This window comes from Lithobates pipiens, unplaced genomic scaffold, assembly GCF_037356315.1.
Source record: "Lithobates pipiens isolate NorthernLeopardFrog02 unplaced genomic scaffold, aLitPip1_a1.2 Scaffold_19, whole genome shotgun sequence".
Taxonomy (NCBI): Eukaryota; Metazoa; Chordata; class Amphibia; order Anura; family Ranidae; genus Lithobates; species Lithobates pipiens.
Genome location: NW_027507764.1, coordinates 518,862,657 through 518,886,503, shown reverse-complemented (window position 1 = coordinate 518,886,503; position 23,847 = coordinate 518,862,657). Strand labels below are relative to the sequence as shown.

The 23,847-nt window shown below is 47.1% G+C and overlaps 11 pseudogenes; all 11 read left to right on the top strand.

Annotated features, from left to right (window-relative positions):
• The first annotated feature begins 4,062 nt into the window (after positions 1-4,062).
• Positions 4,063-4,181, top strand: LOC143999987 (5S ribosomal RNA; annotated as a pseudogene).
• A 695-nt stretch (positions 4,182-4,876) lies between these two features.
• On the top strand, positions 4,877-4,995 carry LOC143998892 (5S ribosomal RNA; annotated as a pseudogene).
• A 103-nt stretch (positions 4,996-5,098) lies between these two features.
• LOC144000123 (5S ribosomal RNA) lies at positions 5,099-5,217 on the top strand (annotated as a pseudogene).
• Positions 5,218-5,476: 259 nt separating this feature from the next.
• LOC143999990 (5S ribosomal RNA) lies at positions 5,477-5,595 on the top strand (annotated as a pseudogene).
• Positions 5,596-6,761: 1,166 nt separating this feature from the next.
• Positions 6,762-6,880, top strand: LOC143998884 (5S ribosomal RNA; annotated as a pseudogene).
• Positions 6,881-7,251: 371 nt separating this feature from the next.
• Positions 7,252-7,370, top strand: LOC143998945 (5S ribosomal RNA; annotated as a pseudogene).
• Positions 7,371-7,688: 318 nt separating this feature from the next.
• On the top strand, positions 7,689-7,807 carry LOC143999365 (5S ribosomal RNA; annotated as a pseudogene).
• Positions 7,808-8,460: 653 nt separating this feature from the next.
• Positions 8,461-8,579, top strand: LOC143998825 (5S ribosomal RNA; annotated as a pseudogene).
• Positions 8,580-8,900: 321 nt separating this feature from the next.
• Positions 8,901-9,019, top strand: LOC143998589 (5S ribosomal RNA; annotated as a pseudogene).
• Positions 9,020-9,119: 100 nt separating this feature from the next.
• On the top strand, positions 9,120-9,238 carry LOC143999302 (5S ribosomal RNA; annotated as a pseudogene).
• Positions 9,239-9,339: 101 nt separating this feature from the next.
• LOC143999405 (5S ribosomal RNA) lies at positions 9,340-9,458 on the top strand (annotated as a pseudogene).
• The last annotated feature ends 14,389 nt before the right edge of the window (positions 9,459-23,847 follow it).

Genomic DNA, 23,847 nt, shown 5'->3' with positions numbered 1-23,847 from the left:
CTTGCGTGAATAGAAACCTGACCTGTCCTTTGGATAATGCTCAGGTATTTAAAGATCCAACTGATAAGAAGCTGGAAACATTAATAAAAGCCTCCTTTTCCATGACTGGCGCTGTAGTGCAAGCTACAGTCTCAGTTGTGGGGTTGTGTCAGTTCCTCAAGGAACAGGTTAAGCAGATGCTTGGCCTCCTTCCCAGTGAGGAAGTGGAGAATTATGCAGAAATACCTCAAATTCTGTGTTTCATGATTGATGCGATTTTGGATTCTGTCCAACAAGCATCTCGTTTGTCTCTCCTGTTGGTACACATGCGAAGGGCCCTATGGCTAAAGAATTGGGCAGCTGAGCTATCATGCAAGAAGCATTTGATTGGGTTCCCGTTTAAAGGGGAACGTTTGTTTGAAGAAGAATTAGACAAATTTGTACAAAAAATTTCAGGGGGTAAATCTACTCTCCTTCCAGTCAAAAGGAGCAAACGTCCATCATTTAGGCGTTCTCTCTCTCCCAGAGCATCAAGCTCTAAGCAGTGGCGACGGCCTTCTCAACCCCCCTCTACAGGAAAGGCTCAAGGCCGGGCCCAGGGGCAGAAGAAATCCTGGGGGCGAAAGCCTGCCAAGCAGAGCCCGAAAGCTTCCTTGTGAAGGGGCGCCCCCGCTCGGCCAAGTGGGGGAAGGCTTCTGCAGTTTGCAGAAGCCTGGCGGGAAGAGATCCGGGACGAGTGGGTGGTCTCTTCGGTATCCCTGGGCTACAAGCTGGAGTTTCAGGAGATTCCACCTTCTCGCTTTCTAAGGTCAAGGATCCCCAGGGACCCAGTAAAGCAAAGACCGCTATTTCTGGCCTTAGATCACTTACTATCCCAGGGGGTGATAGTAGAAGTGGACCCAAAAGAACAGGGTTCAGGGTTTTATTCGAATCTCTTCACCATTCCAAAGCCAAATGGAAGTGTCAGACCTATCCTGGATCTGAAGGATCTGAACCGATTTTTACTCATCCGGTCCTTCCGAATACAGTCAATTCGCACTGTTGTCGCCTCCCTGCTAGGGGGAGAGTTTATGGCATCAATAGACATCAAGGATGCATATCTCCATGTGCCAATTTTTCCCGCACACCAAAAGTATCTAAGGTTCGCGGTAGAGCAGCACCATTTTCAATTTGTGGCTTTGCCGTTAAGGCTAGCTACGGCCCCTCAAGTCTTCACAAAGATTCTGGACCCTCTCTTGGCAAACCTAAGAGCTCAGGGTATAGCCATCATGGCTTATCTAGACGATTTGCTTCTCATAGAGAAAACAGTAGCACTCCTGAACCACAGTGTTACCAGAACGCTAGAACAGCTGGAACGCCTAGGTTGGATTATAAACCTAGAAAAGTCGTCCCTACAGCCTGCTACCAGGTTGGAATACCTGGGTATGGTTATCGACACTGCTCAGGGCAAGGTGTTTCTACCAAGGACAAAAGCCTTGGCCATTGGGGATCTGGTGCGCCTAATTCTGGGCAGAAGATCTTCCCCCATTCGGTTGTGCATGAGACTGTTAGGGGAAATGGTCGCCTCCTTCGAGGCCGTTCCATTCGCCCAGTTCCACTCAAGGCCTCTGCAAAGATGCATCCTTGCGGCTTGGAACAGGAAGCCCCAATCCTTGGATCTTCCTATGCGTCTATCCCCAGGGACACGCAAGAGCCTCGTCTGGTGGTTACAAACCGAGAATTTGCTGAAAGAAAAACTTTTCTTCCTCTTCCATGGAAGATTATCATGACAGATGCCAGCCTGATAGGCTGGGGAGCAGTGTTGGAGGAGACGTGCTCGCAGGGGAAATGGTCTGCGATCGAGAAGCTATTGCCCATAAATGTCTTGGAGATCCGGGCAGTTTATATGGATCTCATAAACTGGTCTTTCAGACTACAGGGTCTCCCTGTTTGGGTTCAGTCTGACAATGCCACAGCAGTGGCCTATATCAATCACCAGGGCGGTATCAGGAGTCTGGTTGCGCAAAAAGAGGTGAATCGCATACTTGTCTGGGCAGAAAGGCATGTTCCATGACTTTCTGCAGTCTTCATTCCAGGAGTGGAAAATTGGCAGGCGGATTTTCTGCGCCACCAGCAGTTGTGCCCAGGAGAATGGGCTCTGCACCCCGACGTGTTTTGGAACATATGTCGCAGGTGGGGTACTCCAGACGTAGATCTGTTTGCGTCCAGGTTCAACAGAAAACTGGACAAATTTGTGTCAAGGACAAGAGATACACTCGCTCAGGGGTCGGATGCTCTGACAGTTCCCTAGGATCAGTACAATTTGATTTATGCCTTCCCCCCGTGCCTGCTTCTGTCAGGGTTCCTGGGAAGAGTCAAGAGGGAAACAAAGTCGGTTCTTTTGGTAGCCCCGGCTTGGCCCAGGCGACCGTGGTACGCAGAGATCATGAAGTTGGCAGTAGGCAGGCTGCGGATCCTCCCTCTCCGGCCAGATCTGCTCTCACAGGGTCCTGCTTTACACAGTCCTGCTTTACACAGTCTGAATTTGACGGTTTGGCTGCTGAGACCCACATTCTGAGAGACCGTGGGCTTTCGGGGCCAGTCCTTTCTACTCTGGTCAATGCCAGAAAGCCGGCCTCCAGGCTTATTTACTACAAAATCTGGAGGGCATATGTTTCCTGTTGTGAACTCAGGGAATGTCATCCTAGAAAGTATGTCATTAGCAGGATCTTAGCCTTCCTCCAGTCAGGCCTAGAAATGAATTTGGCCGTAAGCACTATCAAGGTGCATATTTCGGCCTTGTCAGTGTTTTTTCAGAAACCACTTGCATCGCATTCCCTGGTGCGGGCTTTCATCCAGGGGGCTATGCGGATAAGGCCGCCAGTCAAACCTCCGGTATGCCCATGGGATCTGAATTTGGTTCTCTCAGCTTTGCAGGGGCAACCTTTTGAACCTTTGCATCAGGCTTCGTTAGTTCTTTTGACTAAAAAATTGGTTTTCTTGGTAGCCATATCCACGGCTAGAAGAGTGTCAGAACTAGCAGCTCTCTCCAGTAAAGAACCGTATCTAATTATTCATAAGGACCGGGTGGTAATGCGTCCCAACAGGTCCTTTCTGCCTAAGGTGGTTTCAGGATTCCATTTGAATCAAGATGTAAGCCTACCATCCTTTTTTCCCGGACCCACAGTCCGCAGAAGAAGAATCTTTGCACACTTTGGATGTGGTAAGGGCAATCAGTATCTATCTTCAGGCAACTGCACAGATAAGGAAAACTGATTGCTTATTTATTTTGCCGGAAGGCCCTAGGAAGGGTCAGGCGGCATCAAAATCCACTCTCTCAAGGTGGATTAGACAGATTATTTCTCAGACCTATAGTGTTAAAGGGAAGATCCCTCCTTTTCAAGTGAAAGCACACTCAACTAGGGCTGTAAGTGCTTCATGGGCAGTGCATCACCAAGTCTCCCTGGCTCAGATCTGTAAGGCTGCAACTTGGTCATCAGTCCACACATTCACCAGATTCTATCAGGTGGATGTCAGAGGGCAAGAGGATATCGCCTTTGGGCGCAGTGTACTGCAGGCTGCAGTTTAGGTCCTCCGGTCCTTGGCGGTCTATATATTATGATCTGTGTCTCCCTCCCCTCAATCTGAGCATTGCTTTGGGACATCCCACTATGTAATGAAGCTCCTGTGTCCCGTGATATATGATCAAGAAAATAGGATTTTTATATACAGCTTACCTGTAAAATCCTTTTCTTGAGAGTACATCACGGGACACAGGGCTCCCACCCCTCTTGGGTTTTACGTGGTTTCCTATTGCTTTGCTACAAAACTGAGGTGCCTCCCATATGGGAGGGGTTATATAGGGGAGGAATTCTCCTTAATTGGGGGTTAACCGGTGTCCAATCACCAGAGGTGCCTATATAACCCACTATGTAATGAAGTTCCTGTGTCCCGTGATGTACTCTCATGAAAAGGATTTTACAGGTAAGCTGTATATAAAAATCCTATTTTTTATGTTGTTGGTGTTGACCTGTTTTTTTTCGCTTGTTTCCCAAGATGACCATCTTGGCGTTTGTCAAGAGGGTGGGAGTGCCCAAAGAAAGTGCCTACGGCCAAATCACCCTGAAAGTGCCCGATCTTGTCTGATCTCGGAGGCTAAGCATTGTCGGGCCTGATTAGTAACTGGATGGGAGACCGACTGGGAATACCAGGTGCCGTAGGCTTCTTTTTATGCTGTTGGCGTTGACATGTTTTTTTTTTCCGCTTGTTTCCCAAGGTGACCATCTTGGCATTTGTCAAGAGGGCTGAGAGAGCCCAAAGAAGTCTCCTACGGCCACATCACCCTGAAAGCGCCCGATCTCATCTGATCTCAGAGGCTAAGCAGGGTCCGGCCTGGATAGTACCTAATTACAGGTGCCGTAGGAATCTTTTTATATTGTTGGCTTTGACCTGTTTTTTTTCCGCATGTTTCCCAAGGTGACCATTTTAGCATCTGTCAAGAGTTTTGAGTATGTCCCGAAGCGTTCGCCTAAGGCCAGATCACCCTGAAAGCGCCCGATCTCAGAGGCTAAGCAGGGTCAGGGTCAGATGGGAGACCGCCAGGGTCTATGTTGTTGGCGTTGACCTGTTTTTTTTCTACTTTTTTCCCAAGATGACCATCTTGGCATTTGTCAAGAGGGTTGAGAGTGTCTGAATAGAACACCTATGGCCACATCACCCTGAAAGCGCACAATCTCATCTGATCTCAGAGGCCTAGCAGTGTACGGCCTGGTTAATACCTGTATGGGAGACCATCTGTGAATACCAGGTGCCGTAGGCTTCATTTTATGTTGTTGGTGTTTACCTGTTTATTTTCGCTTGTTTCCCAAGGTGACCATCTTGGCGTTTAACAAGAGGGTCGAGAGTGCCCAAAGAGATCACCTACGGCCCTATCACCCTGAAAGCACCCGATCTTGTCTGATCTTGGAGGCTAAGCAGTGTCGGGCCTGGTTAATACCAGGATAGGAGAACGTCTGGGAATAACAGGTGCCGTAGGCTTCTTTTTAGGTTATTGGCCTTGACCTGTTTTTTTTTTTTCACTTGTTTCCCAAGGTGACCATCTTGGCATTTGTCAAGAGGGTTGAGAGTGCCCGAAGAGATCACCTACGGCCCCATCACCCTGAAAGCGCCCAATCTCGTCTGATCTCGGAGGCTAAACAGTGTCAGGCCTGGTTAGTACCTGGATGGGAGACCGCCTGGGAATACCAGGTGCCATAGGCTTCTTTTTATGTTGTTGGCTTTGACCTGTTTTTTTCGCTTGTTTCTGAAGGCGACCATCTTGGCATTTGTCAAGAGGGTTGGGCGTGTCTTGAGGAGAATGCTTATGGCCACATCACCCTGAAAGCACCCGATCTTGTCTGATTTCAGAGGCTAAGCAGTGTCAGGCCTGGTTAGTACCTGGATGGGAGACTGCCTGGCTTTTTTCCCAAGGTGAGCAACTTGGCCTTTGTCAAGAGGCTTCAGAGTGCCCAAAGAGAGTGCCTACGGCCAAATCACCCTGAGAGAGCCCAATCTCATCTGATCTTGGAGGCTAAGCAGCGATGGGCCTGGTTAGTACCTGGACGGGAGACAGCCTGGGAATACCAGGTGCCGTAGGCTTCTCATTATGTTGTCGGCGTTGACCTGTTTTTTTTCCCTTTTTTCCCAAGGTGACCATCTTGCCATTTGTCAAGAGGGTTGAGAGTGCACAAAGAAATTGCCTATGGGCACAACACCCTGAAAGCACCCAATCTCATCTGGTCTCAGAGGCTAAGCAGGGTTGGGCCTGGTTTGTACCTGGATGGGAGACCGCCTGGGTTTTCAAGATGCCGCAGGCTTCTTTTTATGTTGTTGGTGTTGACCTGTTTTTTTTTCGCTTGTTTCCCAAAGTGATCATCTTGGCATTTGTCAAGAGGGTAGAGAGTGCTTAAAGAGATCGCTTACAGCAGCATCACCCTGAAAGCACCCTATCTCTTCTGATCTCGGAGGCTAAGAAGGGTTGGGCCTAGTTAGTACTTGAATGGGATACGGCCTTGGAATACCAGGTGCCGTATTCTTCTTTTCATGTTGTTGGCGTTGACCTGTTTTTTTTCGCTTGTTTCCCAGGGTGACTATCTTGGCATTTTTCAAGAGGGATGCCCAAAGAGATTGCCTATGGGCACATCACCCTGAAAGCACCCAATCTCCTCTGATCTCAGAGGCTAGAAAGGGTCGTGCCTTGTTAAAACCTGAATGGGAGACCACCTGGGAATACTAGGTGCTGTAGGCTTCTTTTTATGTTGTTGGCGTTGACTTGATTTTTTGTTTGCTTCCCAAAGTGACCATCTTGGCGTTTGTCAAGAGGGTTGAGCGTGCCTGAAAAAAATCTACCATGGCTGCATCACCCTGAAAGAGCCCAATCTCATTTGATCTCAGAGGCTAAGCAGGGTTGGGACCTGGTTAGTACCTGGATGGTAGACCGCCTGGGATTTCTCAATGCCATAGGCTTTTTTTTTAAGTTGTTGCTTGATTCCCAAGGTGACCATCTTGGCGTTTGTCAAGAGGGTTGAAAGTGCCTGAAGGGATTGCCTACGGGCACATCACCCTGAAAGTACCCGATCTCAATTGATGTTGGAGGCTAAGAAGAGTCGGGCCTTGTTAGTACGTGGATGGGAGACCGCCTGGGAATACCAGGTGTCGTAGGCTTCTTTTTATGTTGTTGGCGTTGACCTGTTTTTTTTTTAGCTTGTTTCCCAAGGTCACCATCTTGGTGTTTGTCAAGAGGGTTGAGAGTGCCTGAAGGGATTGCCTATGGCCACAGCACTCTGAAAGCACCCAATCTTGTCGGATCTTGGAGGCTAAGAAGAGTCAGGCCTGGTTAGTACCTGGATGGGAGACCACCTGGGAATACCAGTTATTGTAGGCTTCTTTTTATGTTGTTGGCATTGATTCGTTTGTTTTTTTCCGCTTGTTTCCCAAGGTGACCATCTTGGCGTTGATTCGTTTGTTTTTTTCCGCTTGTTTCCCGAGGTGACCATCTTGGCATTTGTCAAGAGGGTTGAGAGTGCCCAAAGAGATCACTTACAGCAGCATCACCCTGAAAAAGCCCTATCTCTTCTCATCTCTGAGGCTAAGAAGGGTTGGGCCTAGTTAGTACCTGGATGGGAGATGGCGTTGGAATACCAGGTGCCTTATTCTTCTTTTTATGTTGTTGACATTGACCTGTCTTTTTTCGCTTGTTTCTCAAGGTGACTATCTTGGCATTTGTCAAGAGGATTGAGAGTGCCCAAAGAGATTGCATATGGGCACATAACCCTGAAAGCGCCCGATCTCCTCTGATCTCAGAGGCTAAACAGGGTTGGGCCTTGCTAGTACCTGGATTGGAGACAACCTGGGAATACTAGGTGCTGTAGGCTTCTTTTTATGTTGTTGGCGTTGACTTGTTTTTGTTTTGTTTGTTTACCAAGGTGACCATCTTGGTGTTTGTCAAGAGGGTTGAGAGTGCCTGAAGAGCTTGCCTATGGCCACATAACCCTGAAAGCACCAGATCTCCTTTGATCTCAGAGACTAAACATGGTCGTGCCTTGTTAATACCTGGATGGGAGACCACCTGGGAATACTAGGTGCTGTAGACTTCTTTTTATGTTGTTGGCGTTGACTTGTTTTTTTTTGTTTCTTTCCCAAGGTGACCATCTTGGCGTTTGTCAAGAGAGTTGAGAGTGCCTGAAGATATTGGCTACGGCCACATCACCCTGAATCTGTTCCATCTCGTCTGATCTTGGAGGCTAAACAGGGTCGGGCCAGGTTAATGCCTGGATGGGAGACCGCCTGGGAATACCAGGTGTCGTAGGCTTCTTTTTTTTTTTTCAAATATAATTTTTTCTCCAAACAGGGGAAGACGGTCCCCCGAGTACATAATGCAACAGAGAAATACAGAGCAAAAAGCAGCTGAACAATACTTGATACAGGTATATTCGCAACTGTGAGTCTGCCTTCCATCAATCATAATGATTCAAGGCACGGATAAACTACTGTACCAAGATCCAGGGTCACACAAACCCCAGGTCCCTCCGGCATAATCCATCCAGAGGGGGGGTGGGGCCGTCATTCCCAATTTTCCACTTTTTCCAAAAGAGAGAGTGGGTGGAGGGGGTGAGAGATAGGGGAGGAAGGCAGAAAAGAGAAGGGGTGAAAGATCAGGAAAGGAGAAGAGGAGAAGAGGGGACGAGACACGATGGCAGCCACTGTCCAAGGGACCAGTCAAGGGTTGAAAGTGCCTGAAGGGATTGCCTACGGGCACATCACCCTGAAAGCACCCGATCTCACTTGATGTTGGAGGCTAAGAAGAGTCAGGCCTTGTTAGTACGCGGATGGGAGACCGCCTGGGAATACCAGATGCCGTAGGCTTCTTTTTATGTTGTTGGCGTTGACCTGTTTTTTTTAGCTTGTTTCCCAAGGTCACCATCTTGGTGTTTGTCAAGAGGGTTGAGAGTGCCTGAAGAGATTGCCTATGGCCACATCACTCTGAAAGCACCCAATCTTGTCTGATCTTGGAGGCTAAGAATAGTCAGGCCTGGTTAGTACCTGGATGGGAGACCACCTGGGAATACCAGTTATTGTAGGCTTCTTTTTATGTTGTTGGCGTTGATTTGTTTGTTTTTTTCCGCTTGTTTCCCAAGGTGACCATCTTGGCATTTGTCAAGAGGGTTGAGAGTGCCCAAAGAGATCGCTTACAGCAGCATCACCCTGAAAAAGCCCTAGCTCTTCTTATCTCTGAGGCTAAGAAGGGTTGGGCCTAGTTAGTACCTGGATGGGAGATGGCGTTGGAATACCAGGTGCCGTATTCTTCTTTTTATGTTGTTGACATTGACCTGTCTTTTTTCGCTTGTATCTCAAGGTGACTATCTTGGCATTTGTCAAGAGGGTTGAGAGTGCCCAAAGAGATTGCATATGGTCACATAACCCTGAAAGCGCCCGATCTCCTCTGATCTCAGAGGCTAAACAGGGTTGGGCCTTGCTAGTACCTGGATTGGAGACAACCTGGGAATACTAGGTGCTGTAGGCTTCTTTTTATTTTGTTGGCGTTGACTTGTTTTTGTTTTGTTTGTTTACCAAGGTGACCATCTTGGTGTTTGTCAAGAGGGTTGAGAGTGCCTGAAGAGCTTGCCTATGGCCACATAACCCTGAAAGCACCAGATCTCGTCTGATCTCAGAGACTAAACAGGGTCGGGCCTTGTTAATACCTGGATGAGAGACCACCTGGGAATACTAGGTGCTGTAGACTTCTTTTTATGTTGTTGGTGTTGACTTGTTTTTTTTTTTGTTTCTTTCCCAAGGTGACCATCTTGGCGTTTGTCATGAGAGTTAAGAGTGCCTGAAGTTATTGGCTACGGCCACATCCCCCTGAATCTGTTCCATCTCGTCTGATCTTGGAGGCTAAGCAGGGTCGGGCCTGGTTAATGCCTGGATGGGAGACCGCCTGGGAATACCAGGTGTCGTAGGCTTCTTTTTTTTTTTCAAATATAATTTTTTTCTACAAACAGGGGAAGACGGTCCCCCGAGTACATAATGCAACAGAGAAATACAGAGCAAAAAGCAGCTGAACAATACTTGATACAGGTATATTCGCAACTGTGAGTCTGCCTTCCATCAATCATAATGATTCAAGGCACGGATAAACTACTGTACCAAGATCCAGGGTCACACAAACCCCAGGTCCCTCCGGCATAATCCATCCAGAGGGGGGGTGGGGCCGTCATTCCCAATTTTCCACTTTTTCCAAAAGAGAGAGTGGGTGGAGGGGGTGAGAGATAGGGGAGGAAGGCAGAAAAGAGAAGGGGTGAAAGATCAGGAAAGGAGAAGAGGGGACGAGACACGATGGCAGCCACTGTCCAAGGGACCAGTCAAGGAAATCTCAGAGCACTAAGGTGATAGCAGGCGACATCCTTCCAGCGAGAATATAAAGGTATTCCAGATGTCCCAGGTTTGTTTAAATAATTCTTGTTTACCTTGTGATGTGAGGATCAAGTCCTCCATTTTTTTTAATGTCCTCTATTTTCCCAAGCCAGTGAGTAATGAAAGGGAGGAACATTTTTTCCAATAGAGAGGGATGCACGATTTCGCCGCATTTATCACATGCCGTAAAATTGATTTTTTGTACTTCTTAATGGGAATCTGTGAATGGTGCAAGAGAAAGAATGCAGCCTCTTCCGGGATGGAGAAGTCTGTGAATTTTTGTGTTATGTATCAGATCTCTGTCCAGAAGTCCACCAAGCTGGGGCAGGACCAAAAAATGTGGATCAACGTGCCCTCTTCTTCTCCACACCTCCAGCATATGTTCGAGGAAGAGGGGAATTATTTATGCAGCTTTGATGGTGTCAAATACCACCTGGTGAGAAGTTTAAAATTTGTCTCCTGTATCTTCGTGCACAGCGAGGTTTTGAGAGCCAAAAGAGCCAGAGTTTGTCTCTGTGCTGGGGAAAACGAGCAATTAAGGTCCTTTTCCCAGTTGGACAGACAGGTTAAGTGTGGGTGATCTGTTTGAGAGAGAATGTGGACCAAAGGGCCTTCGCTCCTGCATAGAGTCTCAAACTCCGTCTGAGGGCGGGCGAAAGTTTGAGTATTGGGGATGGAATGGAAAAAATTATGTTGTTGCGCCGCTCTCCAAAAAGGCAGTTGGAAAAACCCTGTCGGATCTGTTAGGGTTGAGAAAGAAGGCCATTTTCCATCAATGACGAATTTAGACGCATGGTCTAGGTTGGAATTTCTAAGTGGGTCCCCGGTTCAAAGTTCGGATGGCCACGTATAGGGAATAGGGGGGAAGTCAAAGACGTGAGTGTGTTTTGGGTAGCGATCAGGTGACTGACTTTAAATGAAGCCCCTATAGTGGGATGTGACGTCAATTCTGTGGGTAAATCCTTATAGCCCCACATGACGCTTCTTAGCGGAATTCGGGAGTGAGATTGTCCTAGATGCACAGGGAGCTTAGAAAGTTTGTTTCCATTCCAGTCCAATACACGCCCCAGATGGGAGGCCAGGTAGTAGCATCGCAAGTCAGGGAGAACCAACCCTCCCTGTTGTTTAGGCAATGTCCGCTGTGACCACTTAAGTCTGGGATTTTTGTGGGCCCAGTTAAATTGAGTGAGCAGGGATTGAGCTTGCTTAAAAAACGGGACTGGAATCTGGATCGGGAGAGCTTGGAAAAGATAGGTAAATTTAGGGAGTATGTTCATTTTAATGAGATTGCATCTCCTGAACCAGGAATGGAGGCCAGAATGCCACCCATGAAGCAAACTGCGGGTCTTAGTAACAAGGGGTGGGGGGAAGTTCAACATAAACGTACGCGCGTTGTCCGTTGGAATGTAAGTACCTAAGTACTTAAGGGCTGTATGGGTCCATTTAAATCGAAAATTGGACTGCAAGTCTAGTAACGTTTGCGGGGGGACCTCGACCCCCATAGCCTCTGATTTCAAGAAGTATCCCGTATATCTGGAATTCCCGAAGGAGATTTGGCAAGGAAACTCTGGGATTCGTCAACGAGAAATGCATGTCATCTATGTAGGCAGATGTCTTGCACTCAATAGTACCCATTTGGAGTCCCGTTATGTCTGAGTTTTGTCGAATTGTGGAGAGAAAGGGTTCCAATGACAGTGCGAATAATAGGGGTGACAGGAGGCAACCCTGTCTGGTCCCATTCCCGATGTCACGGGGAGATGAGAGCACCCCATTCACTTTGAGTTGAGCTGAAGGGCGTGAGTATATCTTACTTATCCATGCCAGCATCCGTTCACTCAGACCTATATGGCGAAGGACCGAGAACATGAATGTCCATTTGACCCGATCAAAAGCCTTCTCGGCATCAGTACTCACGAAAAGACAAGGGGTCCCAGATGACTTTGCTTTATGGACCAGGGTAAGCACCTTAATGGTGTTGCCCTTATCTTCCCTGGTGGGAATAAAACCTAACTGGTCAATATGTATAAGGGACTGCAAGTGCTGTGCCAATCACGTGGCGAGGATTTTAGAGAATCGTTTTAGGACCGAATTTAGGAGGGAAATGGGTCTGTAGCTCCCACATAGGCCCGGGTCTTTGCCCTCCTTAGGTATCAACGAGATGTGGGCTCTAAGGGTATCCTCAGGAAAATCCCCATTCGAGCTCAGAGTATTCAATAAATTCACCAAGCGCGGGCCGAGAATAGGGAGGAAGGTCTTATAGTATTGTGCGGTATATCCGTCAGGGCCCGGAGCCTTACCCACCTTCGGAGGTCCCACGGCCATCTGGACTTCTTCCAGTGTGATTGGGTTCTCCAAGTACTCCTGTGATTCCGATGAGAGGGTTGGTAGACCAGAACCGGTTACATATCTGTCTATATTGTCCTGTCCGGATCCTGAATCGGGCAGGTTGTAGAGATCAGAGTAGCATTTTTCAAAGACTTTGGCTATTTGGGTTGGGGTAGAGGCCCTCTGGCCATTCTCATCTATCAACTGTTGTATGTAAGAGGCAGATTTCAACTCCTTTACCCGACCTGGCTAAGATTTTTCCGCATTTGTCCCTTGACTCCTACATCAGTTTACGACAAAACTGGAGTGCCGCTTTCGCTTTATAATGGAGTAGGTCAGTAATCTGGGTACGGAGTGTCCCCAATTCAATCTCTAAGGTCCGTGACGGGGCATGTTTATGTTTCGCTTCCACAGAGGCAAGTTCACAAAACAGATTAGCAAGCTGTTCCTTCCGTGTTCGTTTGATGCGCGCCCCGTGCCTGATAAATACCCTGCGGAGTACTGACTTGTGAGCCTCCCAAATTATCCCCGGGTCGCAGTCCTGCGTTTAGTTTTCTTGGAAATAAAGGTCAAATTCCCTGGTCACATCTGCTAAAACTTCCGGTATCTGGAGGAGGCTCTCCTTAAGGTGCCAGAATAGAGACCTAGGTGAGGGGTTCCTAGAGAGGGTGTAGGTAAGGGCTACAGGAGCGTGGTCGGACCAAGTAATATGGCCGATGGAAGAAGAGCTCACCAAGTGCAGTTGGTCATGTGGAATCAAGAAGAAGTCTATCCTCAAGTATGATTTGTGAGGTCAAGAGCAAAAAGAGTAGTCCCTTTATCCGGAGTGTTGCAGACACCAGACATCAACTAATTGGTCATTCAGTAAACACTTAGTAATCCGCTTTCTAGAGGAAATGAGGAGCGAGGAGCAAGAGGCAGAAGTGTCAACCGATGGCGAAAGGGGACATTAAAGTCCCCACCTAATATCAACTGGCCCTCCCGAAAGTCACATAATCTGTGCAGGGTAGTTCTGAGGAATGTGTCTTGGTGATCATTGGGAGCGTACACAGTGGCAAATGTAAAAAGGAGCTCTCCAATGTGGCCCCCAGGGTCCACCAGAGAATCCTGGAGAACCAAGGGGAGCCTGCTAGAGATCAGAATGGAGATTCCCTTGGTCTTAGAGGAGGGGTTAGTAGAGTGGTAGACCTTAGGGAAGGATCTTGACCGTAGAAAGGGGAGGCTAGTATTTTTAAAATGTGTTTCTTGTATAAAGGCCACATCAGTACAGGAAGTCTTCAGTTCTCACAGGAGGATCCACCGTTTTTCAGAGTCCCTTAACGTTTAGAGAGTTGACCTTGACTGAGTCTGCCATCGCTCCTCGGGGAGGGGAAGGGGGACGTCAGAGAAAAGCAAAGAAAGTTGAACCAGGGTAGGTATTGGGTAGGTAATGGATGGCGGGAACTAAGGGGGAGAAAGGAAAGGTAAGGGGAAAAAGAGGTCGGGCACCTCAACCCCAGGGGGAGAGGGAAATTAAGGGTTGTCCGCACTCAACAGTACAGGAATTGTATACTAAAACAGCACAATTATGCTATAGCGTTTACCAGATGTACACTGGGTTTAAAGCGCCGTCCTACTTGGGTTGGTGGGTAGACAGGTCGGAGAGGGAGTCCCCGGATTCCAGTCCCCATAGTCCCGGCAGTGGTAAATGTCACGTCTGATACCGGTATACAAATAAAAGACAATCAGTAACATCATAGAACCAAAAAACAATAGTATAATCAAAACAGAGGTAGAGCATAGAACTGTCAGCACTGAGGGGTCTCCTCAGCTCACCCTAAATGTAGGCATGCATGTGGGAGCCCGTCACAACAGAAAAGGCATCACAGAATGGGATCCACCACCCCCCGTCCCATACCCCAAAAGTACATGCAGCCCCCGAACAAATGCATTTCTCCCTTTGGCAGATTGTCCTCTACTTACCCCCTCTCCTCCGTCCACGCCCCAGGGGAAAAGGGGGAGGGAAGGGGGGAAAAGAGGGGAGGAAGGGGGGAGAGGGTGAGGGAAAGGGGGGATTGAAGGGGGGAGGGAAGGGAAGGAGGTAAGGGAGGGAAGGGGGGAGGGAAGGGGGGGCAGCAAGGGAGAGGGGACAAACATGCGGAAAGGTCAAGTCCTTTAGCACACCCACACCAGCAACCACCCGGACCCCATAAGTTTCAACTCCTCCCCTCAATGGTCACCACATCAAGATGAAAGATGAGCAGCCCTGGTCGGTGCATGGAGAATCCGGCAGGCAAGGGGCTGGGGCCACCATCCCTCCATCCAACGGGAGACTTCACCCGAGCAGCAGTCCTGGGGCCCGCCAATTAGCATCTCTCCTGCATTGCCATCGGGGGCTGTGTAGAGCATCTAGAGCATCCAGAAGGAGGCTGGGACCGCCCAAACAGTAAGGGGTAAATCCTCCAGGGGGGTCCAGAGTCAAACTGGAGGGAAGCAGTGTCTCGTACCAATAGGCGCAATAAATAAGTCATCCAGGGTGTCCCCGAAAGCTGCAGAAGGCAATGTTGGCAAAGAGTAGGTGGGGGCCAGAGGGGGTGACGAGGGGCGCAACCAGGGGGAGGGGACACATATGCGGGAATGTCAAGCCCTTCCAGTACAGCGCACTAGGTATCACTCAGACCCCCCAAAGTGCATCTCCCCCCTCTAAGGTCAAGACTCCAGAAGGGAAGATGAGCCGCCCTGGTCTGTACATGAAAGAACCTGCTGCCAAGGGGTTGGAGCCATCATCCCTTCCTCCAATGGGAGATGCCACCAGCATGACAGCCCCGTGTCCTGTCAAGTGGTGCCCCTCCGACAATGTCGTTGGGGTATATGTGGAGCATCAGGGGGGAGGCAGGGACCACCCAAACAGTGAGGGGTAAAGCCTCCAAGGGGGACCGGTGTCAGACAGGAGGATAGCGGTGTCTTGTACAAGTTGGTTAATTAGACAAGTCATCCAGTGTGTTCCTGTGAGCAGTGGAAGGAAAGGTCGGTAAGGATTATGAATGGGTGGGGGCCAGGGAGTGCATAAAACTGCCACCAGATGACCGGGGCAGAGAGGGCAAGGGGATGAAAGTCAGATCTGGTAGGTGGGGGGGTGAGGAGTGTCACTCATATTACTCACGTTGGCCATCCCTTGAAGCTGAGCGCTCTGCATACCCAGGACGTTCTTCTGTATAATCTAGCCTATCTGTATACATTAGCCTGTCTTTTGTACACATTAGCCTCTCTGTATCAACTAGCCGGTCCTCTGTATACACTAGTCCGTCCCTAGCTTGTCTTTTATACACCTAGTCTCTCGGTATACCCCGCCTTTCTGTATACATCTTTATACACTAGCCTCTCTGTGTACCCTAGCCTCTCTGTATTATCTTGCCTCTCATTATACCCCAGCCTGTATTCTGTTTACCCAATTTTGTCTTTTAGATAAACTAGCCTGTCTACTGTATAACTAAAGCCCCGTACACACGAGAGGACTTATGTCCGACAGACTTCCGAAGGAGTTCCGTCGGAGTTCTGCTGGAATTCCGACGGAGTTCTGACAGACTTTTCGGCTGAGCGGACTTGGCCACACACAATCACACTAAACTCCGACGGATTCGAACGTGATGACGTACGACTGGATTCGAATAAGTTCATAGCCAGTAGCCAATAGCTGCCCTAGCGTCGGTTTTAGTCCGTCGGAATAGCATACACACGAGCAAATTTTTCGAAGGGACCGGGTCCGGCGGAGTTCCTTTGGAAAAATTTGAAGCATGTTCCATATTCTAAAGTCCTTCGGACTTTGGCGAGTCAAAAGTCCGTTGCAGCCCACACACGATCGAATAGTCTGACGGACTCAGTCCGTCGGACTTTGGATGTTGAAAAGTCCGCTCGTGTGTACGGGGCTTTAGCTTCTCATTATACCCCGGCCTCACTGTCAGCTTGTCTCTGTACACTAGCCTCTCTGTTTTCCCTAGTTTCTCTGTATAAAATAGCCTCTCTGTATACACTAGTCTGTCCGTATACTCTAGCAAGTCTGCATACACTAGCCTCTTTGTGTAAAACAGCCTCTCCCTCTGTATAACCTCGCCTCCATCTCTGCATATCCAGTACATTCTTCTGTATAATCTAGCCTGTCTTTTGTACACATTAGCCTCTCTGTATAAACTAGCTGGTCTTCTCTATACACTATTCCGTCTGTATACACTAGCAAGTCTGTGTAACCCAGTCTCTCTCTCCCTAGAAAACACCAACCCTGGCCCTGACAGAGGAGGAGGGTTAAATTGTCCCTCAGACTCCTCCCACAAATACGGGATGGCCTGCGGCCAGCCTTCCCACTTGTAATCGGAGTCTTCAAGTGGGAAATTACTTAAGAACCAAGGCCTGAGGTGTGCCATGGCCTGGATGGTCAGTATGCTTGAAAAGAGGGCAAAAAGACACAAGTATAGGTGGAAAAGGAAAGGTAAAGATCCCATCCATAAAATGACGTATGCCCAAACGCCAACTGTAAGTAACCGGTAAGTTACCGCTGTGAGAGTAGAACCCACCGACTCTTGACCTGAAGATGAGAAGGAACCCCTTAAGAGCCTGCAAGCTACGCAAACCCAAATGAATGTCCCGTGAAGGATAGGATGAGCCTGATGCCCAAGGTAACCCAGACATGAGAATGAACTTCTTGTGAATGAGAGGATACGTGGGGAAAAGGGAGCAAGGGCTGACCCGAAGAACCCCTGCAAGAAGATGGCTGAGCAGGCTGAAAAAACCCAACACAAGACCGCCTGGGGTATACAGTGAGGCTATTATAATTGGAATGAGGCTGGGGTAATAAGATTGGCTTGGGTATACGGCGAGGTACACCCTAGAAAAGAAACAGAAATCAGAAAAGTCAAACAAGGTAATACAGATAGGCTAATGTTATTCCCCTGAGCCTAGTGTATACAGAAGAATGGCTAGTGTATACAGAGAGGCTAGTGTGTACAGATGACAAGCTATTGTTTACAGATAGGCTTGTGTATACAGAAGAGAGTCTGGGGAATTCAGTGAGGCTAGTGTATGCAGAGAGGCTGGGACACCGAGACTATTGTAAAAAGAAGGCAGGCTAGTGTATATAGGTTACGGGCACGTGTATACAGAAGACAGAGAGGCTAGTCTATATAGAGGGACTGGTGTACACAGAAAGATTAATGTATACAGAAAGGCTAGCGTGTACAGAAGACAGGACTTTATTTTTTGCTAATGCAACTACTTCTAAATCATGTAAAGAGTTACAGTGCTTTTTTCATATTTTGGTGCTGTTAAAAGGTCAGTGGTGTGTTGTCAGTGGTGATATCAATGTGACAGTTAATGTGGAGAACTACATATATACAAAATAGAGCAAAGGAGTGCTAAGTTTATTTTGTTAAGTCATTGACTGATAGACGTTAAGTAATTGGCTGTTATTGGTTTGGCAGTACATGGTTTATTCTGATGTAAGATAGTTTTATTCTCTACCTATAGCCGAGTTTTAGACGACTTTATTATTAGCATTACTCTGTCTTCTTTATACCCTGGCCTGTCTTCTATATACACTCTGTTATACACTAGTTTCTCTGTATACACTAGCCGGTCTTCTGCATACAATAGCCTGTCTTTGGTATACACTAGCCCATTTTCTGAATAAACTAGCCCGTCTTCTGTATGCCCTAGCCTGTCTTCTGTATACATTAGTCTCTCTGTATAAACTAGAATCTCTCTATACCCCAAACTGTCCTCTGTAAACACTTGTTTCTCTTCATAGCCTGTCTAGCCTTTCTTCTGTACACACTAGCTTCTCTGTATACACTAACCAGGCTTCTATATAAAATAGCTTCACTGTATGCACTAGCCTCTCTGTATAATCTAGCCTCTCTTTATACCCTAGATAGTGTTCTGCATATGTGATCTGAAGATTTATGCAAAGATTTTGGCCAATCGTCTTTTACCCTTCTTGCCCACATTAATTTCATTAGACCAAGTAGGCTTCATTCCAGGTAGAGAAGCAAAAGATAATACAACGAAAGCTATTAATCTACATCATTGGTTGTCTTCCTCACAACAACGTGGTTTTTTCTTATCTTTAGATGCGGAGAAGGCGTTCGATAGAGTGGCCTGGGATTATATGTGTGAAGCTCTCAAAATATTTGGTCTCCCCGAACGCATGTTGCAATTTATTCATGCATTATACTCCTCCCCGACTGCGAGAGTGAGAGTTAATGGCCACCTATCGAACGCCTTTCCAATTTCCAATGGCACTCGTCAAGGATGTCCCCTATCCCCTTTAATTTTTGTACTCACTCTTGAACCTTTACTTCATTGTCTCAATTCTAATCCTGACATCCATGGAATTACTATCGCCCACAACACTTATAAACTAGCAGCTTTTGCTGATGACATTCTGTTATTTCTTACTAATCCTCATATTTCTATTCCATCCTTGCTTAAAGACTTTGCCACATTTAAACTTCTATCTAATCTTCAAATAAATTTCAATAAATCCGAAGCTCTGAATATATCTCTAGAAGCTGATGATATTTCCCGATGTAAATCAAATTTTCCTTTTAAATGGAATACTGATTCAATCACTTACCTTGGTATACAATTACCCTCTCATTTGTCTAAACTCTACTCTAAAAATTACGTTCCCATCCTTCGAAATATACAAAAATACTTACATTCTTGGTCCACTGGTATATTTTCCTGGTTTGGTAAAGCTTCTATAATAAAAATGAACATCCTTCCAAGACTTCTTTATCTTTTTCAAACTATACCCATTAAGCTACCACGCGCCTTTTTTGCCTCACTCCGAAGTGCTTGCTCTTTATTTCTGTGGGGTAAACTCAGACCAAGAATTAGTTTTGATAGACTGACCATGCCTAAATTGAAAGGGTGTATTGGTCTTCCAAATTTTTCTAAATATTATTGGGCCTGTCACCTATCAAGAATAGTTGACTAGAAAATTCACTCTTCTATTAAAGATTGGATATCCATTGAACATTCATTTACTAATATTCCTCTTCACCAACTACCTTGGATTTCTCCCGCTCATATACCACACACTTGCAGACTACATCCTCTCATTCACAATACTATACAAATATTCATTCAAGCTTGTAAAAAACATAATATTTCTTCTTCTCCGGGTCCCTTCACACCCATTTGTGATAATCCTGACTTCCCGCCAGGTATTTTTTTTTTCCATTCAAACAGGTAATATTTATTGAACATTAGTGCAAGAGTACAGTCATAAAGGTACATATCAAACAGTAAAGAGGTGTTACATCATAGCCATAACAGTAAAGGAAATACAGTTCTCCAAACCAGTAGTCACCATACATCACAGACAAAGAACAAAGGATCCCTATAGTGACATGTTATTCATCGTAACAGAACATCAAATTCCCTCATCACACGTGGCAACCTCCTGCGACCATTTATCCCAGATTCTATGGTATTTAGCTGGACAACCCCTGTTTTTATACAAATTTTTTTTATATGGGAGAGTAAAATTAACTTCCCGCTTCCAGTCCTCAATTCGGGGTGGAAGGGGCCTCATCCACTGTCTAGCTATCACCTTTCGGACAGAAAACAAAGTTTCCTGTAAGAAAGTGCTAGTAATTTTATCCAATACGTCAGGAAATATCCCTAGTAGACAGGGTTTGGGATCGAGGGCCAAAGGGGAACCCATGACATCATGTAGAAATGACACCACCTGCTGCCAGAGTTCCTGCAGTTTGGGGCAAGCCCATATAAGATGGAAAAACGTCCCAGTCTCAAGGGAACACATTGAGCAGAGCGTTGATTGATTCGCATTATATTTAGCAGTTCTGAGTGGGGTGAGGTATGCTTTATGTACTATGTAGATCTGAGATAGCCTGTCCTGGAGCCTAGGGGACACCAATTTGCACGTTTCCAGAGCCTCCTCCCATTCCTCGTCTGTCAGAGCACCCACATCGCCCTCCCAGCGGGACTTGAGAGCATACGCTAGTCTCGCCGAGACGGGGGCCGTAAGCATACCATAGAAGCACGAGATTAGCTTTTTGGGATCATTATCCTTCACTATGGCGACAACAGGATTGGGAGCAGGCCGAGGCAATGACTGCGAAAATTGTGCTTTAAGTGCATGCCGAACCTGTAGGTACTGAAATAACATAGTGTTTGGAACATTAAATTCCTCCTGCAGTGCCCAAAACGTTTTAACAACACCCTGGTGAATTAGGTGGTGTAGGTAGTATATTCCCCTCGATACCCATAGCTGTATACCCTGGAGCTTTTGAAGTTCCGGTAAATGTTTGTTATGCCAAAGTGGGGTATAGTCATTCGGCGATGCCACATTCAGTTTAGCGGATGCCAGATCCCAAATCTTTCTGTAATGAAAGAGCATGGAATGTTTACCGGGCTCCATGGCAGAGTTCCCCGCTCCCGTCAAGATAGCCGCAATCGGGTCATCTGCAATTTGTGCCCAAGTGGGGCATAGAAGAGTTAGAAAACATTGTTTATCAGTCTTGTCTATGTGAAAAAGTTGAGACAGTTGTGAGGCAACATAGTAAAGATTCAGATCTGCAAGGGCCATGCCCCCCATATCAGTCGGGCTTTTCAAAGCCTGCCAAGCAAGCTTGTGTCTAGCAGTTCCCCACACAAAGGGCCTAAGGAGACTTTCAAGGGATTTAAAGTATTTTAATGGCAAATATACCGGGGCATGCCACAATACATACAATAGTTTAGGTAATAGGACCATTTTAATCAGATTAACTCGTCCCCAAACCCCTAGGGGGAGACGGGACCAGGCCTGAATCTTGGTACGTACCAGGGCAAACAATGGTTCTACATTCAACACAATGTAATCAGCTGGGTTCCTAGAGACATAGACCCCCAAATATTTAATAGTGCCAACTTGCTGAAGAGGCAGACTGGCCTGGGACTCTGACTGTGGAAAACTGTCAATAGGTAAAATTTGGGATTTTTCCCAGTTTATGCAAAGACCGGAAAAGCTACCGAACCATTCTATCATGCGGAGGGCCTTTGCAAGGGAAGGGCCAGAGTCCGCTAGATATAGCAGCGTATCATCAGCGTATAGACTGATTTTCTCGATAAGTCGACCCATCGCCAGTCCCCTGATCTCAGGGTCTGCCCGAATCGCCACCGCTAAAGGTTCAGCCGCCAAGGCATATAGTAGCGGGGACAGTGGGCACCCCTGTCTGGTACCCCTACCGAGGCCAAACGCCCGGGAAGGCCATCCATTTGCCACCACCTTAGCCGTTGGGTGATGGTACAACAGTCTCACCCACCGAATAAAGTTCGGGCCGAAGCCGTACCCTGCTAGACACTTCCATAGGTACTCCCATTCTACTGAGTCAAATGCTTTAGCCGTGTCAAGTGACACTACCACGCGCTCACCCATCTCCTCATGGGTTGCCTGAAGGTTCATATATAGCCTACGCAGATTGAACGACGTATTCCGCCCCGGCATAAACCCCGCCTGGTCAGCCTGAATCAGACTGAGAATCACTACGTTCAATCTGGTAGCAAGTATTTTGGCCAGAATCTTAACATCTACCTGTAATAGGGATATTGGGCGGTAGGATTCCGGGAAACCCGGATCTTTTCCAGGTTTGGGAATCAAAACTATCGTTGCCTCCCTCATAGACGGAGGCAATGTTAGCGTGTCAAAAAGATTCCTATAAAGGTCGAGAAGCCTAGGCACCAGCATATCTTGGTAACGGGAATAAAATTCAATGGGAAGACCATCTGACCCTGGTGACTTGGATTTTGCAAATCCCGCAGTAGCTTCTACTATTTCATCGGTGGTCAGGGGGGCCTCCAGAGCCTGCACGTGCTCCTCCGAAACCTGAGGGAGGGAAACCTGAGCCAAAAAACGGTCCATCGGGGTGGTGTCATTTGAAACTGTAGTGGTGTATAAGTCCGCAAAAAAGTCCCGAAACCTCTCTGTTACCGCAGAAGGGTCCGTGATGATCTCATCACCCTGGCCCCGCAAAGAAATAACAACTGGGGGTCTGTCTTCCCTGTGGACCAAATATGCCAGCAACTTACCAGCCCTTTCTCCGGATTCAAAATATTTTTGTTTGGAAAAAAAAAGTTTCTGTCGGGCCTTGTCATGGTGCAGCTGAGAAACCACTCTCGACTGTAATCTAAGGGCATCTGCATTCGCCGTAGACGGGTCATCGACGTAGGTGCGTTCCCTGGAGCTTAGTTCTGCTTCAGCCTCAACAATAACAGTGGCCGAGTCAGCCTTGAGTTTATTAATGCGGGCAGTTAGTACCGATCGGGCGTGTAATTTAAACGTGTCCCACACTGCCGGAACTGATGCCGTGTGGTCATTATTCTCAAAAAACGTTTTCCATTCCGTCTCAATAGTATCATCATCGGGCAGTAATGTCAGCCAGAACGGATTCAGTCGCCACGCCCGCGGGGGTCTACCTAGGGGTACGTCAAGCACTACAGAGTAGGGGCTATGGTCTGAAAGTAGTCTGGGGCAAAACAATCCGGGAAAGAGAGCCGTGGCGTGGGTGAGAAGCATGAATACTCCTTCTTTTGAGGAAATTTGTATCTCCAAGTGTCTACAAGGTGAACAGTAGTTATAAGCCTGGACAGCCTAGTGGACCCAGCTTGCCCCATCATCAGTTCAGGGGGCTTGAGCCTATCAAGAGAGGGGTTAAGCGTAGTGTTGAAATCCCCCAGCCAGACAACAGGAACCGCCTGGTGCCTGGACATAAAAGACAGTCCTTCAACCACCAACGTCATGTTAAATGGGGGGGGGATGTAAAAAGCCATAATAAGGTAGGGTTCCCCATAGAGTTTAGCATGTAAAAAAACAAACCTGCCCTGTGGGTCAGTAAGAATTTCGCAAAGTTCAAATTGGACAGACTTAGCTACAAGTACCGAAACCCCCCGCGAATGAGTGTAGGTGGAGTGAAATGCCCACCCAATCCAAGGGCGTTTGAGGGCCATCTGCAGTCCACCCTCTACATGCGTCTCAACCAGAACCATCACCTCCGCCCCCGCCAGGTATTTTAAACTCTTTTTTCAAGTCTAATTGGCCCCATAAAATAGTTAGGGCCATGCAATTTTTTCATGATGGTTCCTTTTTAAATTTATCAGATTTACATTTACAGACTTCAAGTTGTTCTTTCCCTTTCTGGCTATACTTTCAAATAAGACATTTTTTAAATAACCCTCTCAAACGTATAGCTTTTACAAAATCACTAACCTCCTTTGAAGTACTATGCTCTCAAACTGAACCTCAAAAACACGTTATTTCTAAAATGTATTCTTTTTTTTTCTCTGATATTGACTCCAAATCCAATGTTGCCAGTCAACGATGGGAGCAAGATCTCTCTCTCGATCTTTAAAGTAAAGAATGGAGTAAGATTTATTCCTATATACATAAAGGTTCCATTAATGTTTCTACTCAGGAAAATGGTTTTAAAATTTTCTCTAGGTGGTACAAAACTCCACTTTCCCTACATAAGTTTTCTCCTTCCATACCTTCTCATTGTTGGAGATGTATGGATTTAGAAGGCTCTTTACTTCATATCTTTTGGTCTTGCCCCTTATTCAACCTTTCTGGAAAGAAGTCTA